Source organism: Bos javanicus, chromosome 3 (assembly GCF_032452875.1).
Source record: "Bos javanicus breed banteng chromosome 3, ARS-OSU_banteng_1.0, whole genome shotgun sequence".
NCBI lineage: Eukaryota > Metazoa > Chordata > Mammalia > Artiodactyla > Bovidae > Bos > Bos javanicus.
The window spans coordinates 22,528,059-22,534,480 of record NC_083870.1 but is presented as its reverse complement, the minus strand read 5'-3'; positions in this window follow the sequence as shown (position 1 = coordinate 22,534,480).

Genomic DNA, 6,422 nt, shown 5'->3' with positions numbered 1-6,422 from the left:
AGAGGACAATCTAGGGAGTGCTTCCTCCCCCCAGTACTGTTTTTTTTTGTATAAGATGTAGTTCAGATCTAAGGAACTACTAGGTAGAATAAAATTTTCTTTAAAGCATGACAGTGCATCTGTGATGCCTGAGGCTCTCTGCCCTAGGGCTATTCCCCTCCTCTCTTCTTAAGCTGAGGATCTAAACTTCTGGACTGAGAGCTGGACATCTAGCCTTTTCCACTGCATGTTAACATACAGAGTAGTCAAATATCCCTAGGGGAATATAGCTCATAACTGCATATCTGAGGATTTAAACAGCCTTAGTGGAAAACATTAATAACCTTAAAAGAAATTAGAACAGGGACTTCCCTAGTGGTCCAGTGGCTAAGACTCTGTGCTCCCAATGCAAGGGCCCCAGGTTTGATCCCTGGTCAACGAACTAGATGCCACAACTAAGTTTGCTTGCCACAACTAAAGATTCCACATGCTACAATGAAGATCAAAGATCCTGCATGTTGCAACTAAGACCTGGTGCCACCAAATAAATATTAAAAAAAATATTACAACAGAAAAACTAAGAATTTATAATAAGTAAAATAGAAATATCAGAGACCTAAAGGAAGATTATCAGCAATATGAAATTGAAGTGTTGAAGAAGTCAAATGAAAATATTACATATGAAAAATAGATGAAAAAAAGAACTCAAGATTGGGTAAATAGTGGAATAAATACAGCAGATGAATGACTTAGAGTTTTTTAAAAAATTAGACAAACAGGAATTCTTCCAAAAGGAAATGGAAGAATAAAGAAATGTAAAAATTAAATATAAATAAATTATAGAGACTACTTTCTCATAATCACAGGGAGGAATCAAGATGACAGAATAGAAGATGTAGAGCTCACCTCCTCCCACAAATACATTAAAAAAAAAAATACACCAATACATAGAAAACCTACTGAACTCTGGCAGAACATCTCAGATGCCCAAAGATGCAAGAAAGATCTTCACATAACTGGATAGGATGAAAGAGAAAGGGGGTGGGACCTACCCCACTGGGAGGGAGCTGGGAAGGAAGAAAGGTTCCTACATCCTAGGAAGCCCCTTCACATGTAGGGAGATCAGCCAAGACAGACAGCTTCAGAAGCTCAGAAGAGAGTACAGCAGCCAGTTTGTGGCAGAAAAGAGAGAGACCTGCATAGATGCTCCATGCTACTGCCCTGAGTTCCCCAGCCTGAGATGCATGTCTCCTTCTGCCTACACAGAAGAAGCCGATGCCTGCTATAAAAGGGAAGCTCACCTCACCTGGAGGGAGGGGTGGGGCACACGATAGGCACCTCACTCCTTGTGTGCTCACCATGGGCAAGACACCACCATTGATGACCCATTGTACCTGAAGGGAGGGGTGAGGCCTGCCATAGCAGCCTCTTTCTCAGCACACTCTGCATGAAAAGGATCATTCACCGTGATCAAGTGGGATTTAACCCAGGAATGCAAGGATTTTTCAGTATCTGTTCCCTGACATCAGACTATACTACAGAGCTACAGTAATCAAGAAAATATCACACAAAAACAGAAATATAGATCAATGGAACAGGATAGAAACTCCTAAGATAAACCCACACACCTATGGTCACCCAATCTATGACAAAGGAAGCACAGATATACAATTGAGAAAAGACAGTCTCTTCAATAAGTGGTGCTGGAAAAAACTGAACAGCCACATGTAAAAGAATGAAATTAGAACATTCTCTAACATCATACACAAAAATAGACCCAGAATGGATTAAAGACCTAAAATAGTAAACACCATAAAACTCTTAGAAGAAAACAGGAAGAACACTCTGACATAAATCACAGCAAGATTTTTGATCCACTTCCTAGAGTAATGAGAATAAAAGCAAAAATAAATGGTACCTAATTAAACTTAAAAGCTTTTGGACAGCAAAGGAAACCCAAAGACAACCCTCAGAATGGGAGAAAATATTTGTAAACAAAGCAACTGACAAGGTATTCATCTCCAAAATAGACCAACAGCTCATGCATCTCAGTATCAAAAAACAACCAGTCAATGGATGGAAGATCTAAATAGACATTTCTTCAAAGAAGACATACAGATGGCTAAAAGACATGAAAGGATGCTCAACATTGCTATTTTTTAGAGAAATGCAAGTCAAAATGAGAGTATGGGGGGAAAGGAGCCCTCTTGCACTGTTAGTGGAAATGTAAATTAATATAGCCACTAGGGAGAACAGTATGGAAGTTTCTTTAAAAACTAAAAATAGAACTACCACATGACCCGGCAATCCTACTACTGGACATATACTCTGAGGAAGCCATAATTCTAAAAGACACATGTACCCCAATGTTCATTGCAGCACTATTTACAATAGTCAGGACATGGAAACAACCTAAAGTGTCCATCAGCGGATGAATGGATAAAGATGTAGCACATATATACAATGAACTAATACTTAGCCATAAAAAGGACCAAAATGGGGTCCTTTTATGAGATGTGTGAGGACCTAGTGGCTGTCACAGAGAGTGAAGTCTGAAAGAGAAAGACAAATACTATATATTAATGCATATACATGGAATCTAGAAAAATGGTACAGATAAACCTAGTTCCAGAGCAGGAATAGAGATGCAGATGTACAAAACAGATATGTGGACACAGTGTGGGAAAGGGAGGGTGGAATAAATTGGGAGATTAACAGAAATACATGTGTGTATAATAGATAGATAGTAAGAACCAGCTGTATAGCACAAGGAGCTCAGCTCAGTGCTCTGTGATGACCTAGATGGGTGGCATCAGGAAGGGAGGTCCGAAACAGAAGGAATATACATATGTATACATATATCCGATTCTCTTCATTGTTCAGCAGAAACTAACACAGCATTGTAAAGCAACAATGCTCCAATAAAAAAAGTTAACAAACACAATGAGAAAACAGCCATTTCAACACTTGAGATAGTACATGATGAAAATTGAATATCTAACTCTCTCATAAATTTTATGCCAGAATCATAATATGGTTTGCACATACATGGAAATAAAGTCAACTAACATTTGGATTGTCAGTCAGCAAGAACTGCACAGGTGCTGAACAACAATGTATTAAACAGCCAACTACCTCCCTTATTATAATAAGATAATAATACATAAATACATGCCAAGGAAATATAGCCAGAATCGGGATTGGCAAATGTTAATTTTAAATTAAATAGAATTCAAGACAAGGTATCAAAGAAAATTACCTCACATTGATAATTGGTGTAACATAAATATAGCTGTCCTTAACTGTTCTGTACTTAATGACTATAATTTCAAATTATTTCTCTTGCTATATCTATATGGATATATATTATAGTTTTATATGTCAATTATATTTCAATAAGGTCAAAATTTTAAAAAGAAACTTAAAGTCACATGAAATAAGATGAACTATACCAAAGTATATATATGGCATAGATTGAGGTTATTGTCTCTATATTAACAATATTGAAGGAGAAAAACATAAGATTATTACCAGAGATGCCAAGAAAATCTTTAACAAACTTCACTATTCATTCTGATGTTTTTAAATGCTCAAATTAGGGTGTTTCCTGGTAGCTCACTTGATAGAACAGGAGACTCTTAAAATACTCAAATTAAGAACTGATAGATACAGCCTGAACATGACAAAATATATACACCTTACTCCTACAGCTAGTATTTTACTAAATGGGAAAACACTAAGCCATTTTTACTAAGGTCAAGAACCAAGAAAGATACCTATTACCTCCTCTACTGTTTAATATTGTCCTGGAGGTGGGACAAATTGAGAGAGTAGTATTGATATATATATACACACACACACACACACACACACACACACACATATATATATATACTTGTAGTTTTCGTTTAGTAACTCAACTGTGTCTGACTCTGGCCTGAGGGACTGCAGCACACCAGGTTTCCCTGTCCTTCATCATCTCCCAGAACTTGTTCAAACTCAAGTCCATTGAATTTGTGATGCCACAGAACCATCTCATTCTTTGTTGTCCCCCTCCCCTCCTGTCTTCTATCTTTCCTAACATCAAGGTCTCTTCCAGTGAGTCAGCTCTTCGCATCAGGTGGCCAAAGTACTGGAGCTTCAGCTTCAGCATCAGTGGTTCCAATGAATATTCAGGGTTGATTTCCTTTAGGATTGACTGGTTTGATCTCCTTGCACTCCAAGGGACTCTCAAGGGTCTTCTCCAGAGGTGGTCCTAAGATGACAGAGGAATAGGATGGGAAGACCACTTTCTCCCCCACAATTTCATCGAAAGAGCATTTGAACACTGAGCAAACTCCACAAAACAACTTCAGAACGCTGGCAGAGGACATCAGGCACCCACTTCGAAATGAGGTAGGACAAAATACAAAAGATAAAAAGAGAGACAAAAGAGTGAGGGACGGAGATCCGTCCCGGGAAGGGAGTCCTAACAGAGAAGTTTCCAAACACCAGGAAACCCTCTCACCAGGGAAGTTTTCGAATCTTGGTGGGCAAAATAACGGGGGGGAAATACAAATAAATAAAACCTTCAGATTACATGCCTAATGGCAACTCCCAGCAGAGAAGTACCCCAGACGCTCACATCTGCCACCAGCAAGCGGGGGCTGAATGGAGAGGAGTGGGCTGCATTGCTTAGGGTAAGGACCAGCCCTGAATGCCCTGAGGGCAATCTGAGGGAGCTAACGTGAGACAGCAACCTAAACTGTGGGATAGCCACGGGGGATGGGGGCGTGGGGGCGGCGCAGGCGGGGGAAGGAGAGAGAGAGAGAGAACTATCCCGAGAAAAGCCCTAACCAAAGGCACTGCCGCCCAGCTCACAGAACAAAGGACTGAGCGAATACCAGAGGAGAGCTAGCCGGCTGTGGACCGGCCCATCCCCTGCCGGACACAGTGGGCAGGCGGGTGCCAGCCAGAGCCGGAAAGGGGCAAACTCGGCCCCAGAGAGGGCATCCCCTACCAAACTGCGAACAGGCTTCCAATTTCTAACCAAAGACTTCCTGAGATTCTGGACGGCTGACATCTACCAGGAGGGTCGTAGCCAGAGATCAGCTCCTCAGAAGAGACACACGGCACACCTGAGCGCTGGGACCAGGGAGGTGATAAGACGCACTGCACCTGAGGAGAGTGCATTCGCCAAGCACCAGGTTTCCTGAGCTGCTCCGACCGGGGAACGGCACAAAACGCAGGCCCAACCGAGTCTGCGCCTCTGTGGAGTACCCGAGAACCTGAACCTGAGCGGCTTAGACCTGGGAAGTGCACGCAACCCAGGGCCTGCTCCCTGCAGAGCAACCTGAAGCCTGAGCAGTGTAGACTGGGGAAGCACACACGCCGTGAGCAGGGGCAAACCCAGTGTGGCCGAGACACTGCAAGCACACGCCAGTGATATTTGTTTGCAGTGTTCCTCCCTCCCTACAGCACGACTGAACAAGTGAGCCTGAACAAGAGACCACCTTCGCCCCCTTGTGTCAGGGTGGAAATTAGACACTGAAGAGACCTGCAAACAGAAGCAGCCAAATAAACAGAGGCAAGCGCTTTGGAAGTGATAGATTAAAATCCCTGTAGTTAACACTGACTACACTGGAAGGGGCCTATAGATCTTGAGACTTATAAGCTGGAACAAGGAACTATCTGAAACTGAGCTGACCCTACACTGCCCGTAACAGTTCCAGAGAAATTCCTAGATATATTTGTACTGTTATCATTTTTTTTAATTAAAAATTTTTTTCTTTTTTTAAAATCCTCTATTACTCCTTTAATTTTCATTTTTATAACCTACTACTACCTTGCAAAAAAAAAAAAGACCCTATTTTTAAAGCAAACTTCATGTATATTTCTTATACATTTTGTAATTGTTTTTTAATATTGTATTTTTGAGAGTCTAACCTCTGCTCTCGATTTTTAATCTTTGCTTTATAGTATTTGTTATCAATTTTGTACATTTAAGAATCCAATCTTCAGTACCCATTTTTACTTAGGAGTGTGAACACTGGCTTGATTACTATCTCCCGCTTTTGACTCTCCTTTTTCTCCCCCGGGTCATCTCTATCTCCTCCCTCCCCCTTCTCTTCTCAGCCCAACACTGTGAATCTCTGTGGGTGTTCCGGGCTGCCAAGAACACTTAGGGAACAGTACTGCCTAGATCTATCTCTCTCCTTTTGATTTCCCATTTTCTCCTCCAGCTCACCCCTATTTCCTTCCTCCCTCTTCTCTTCTCCATGTAACTCTGTGAACCTCTCTGGGTGTCCCTCACAGTGGAGAATCTTTTCACTATTAACCTAGAAGTTTTATTATCAGTGCTGTATGGATGGAGAAGTCTTGAGGCTACTGTGAGAATAAGACTGAAAACCAGAGGCAGGAGGCTTAAGCCCAAAGCCTGAGAACACCAGAGAACTCCTGACTCC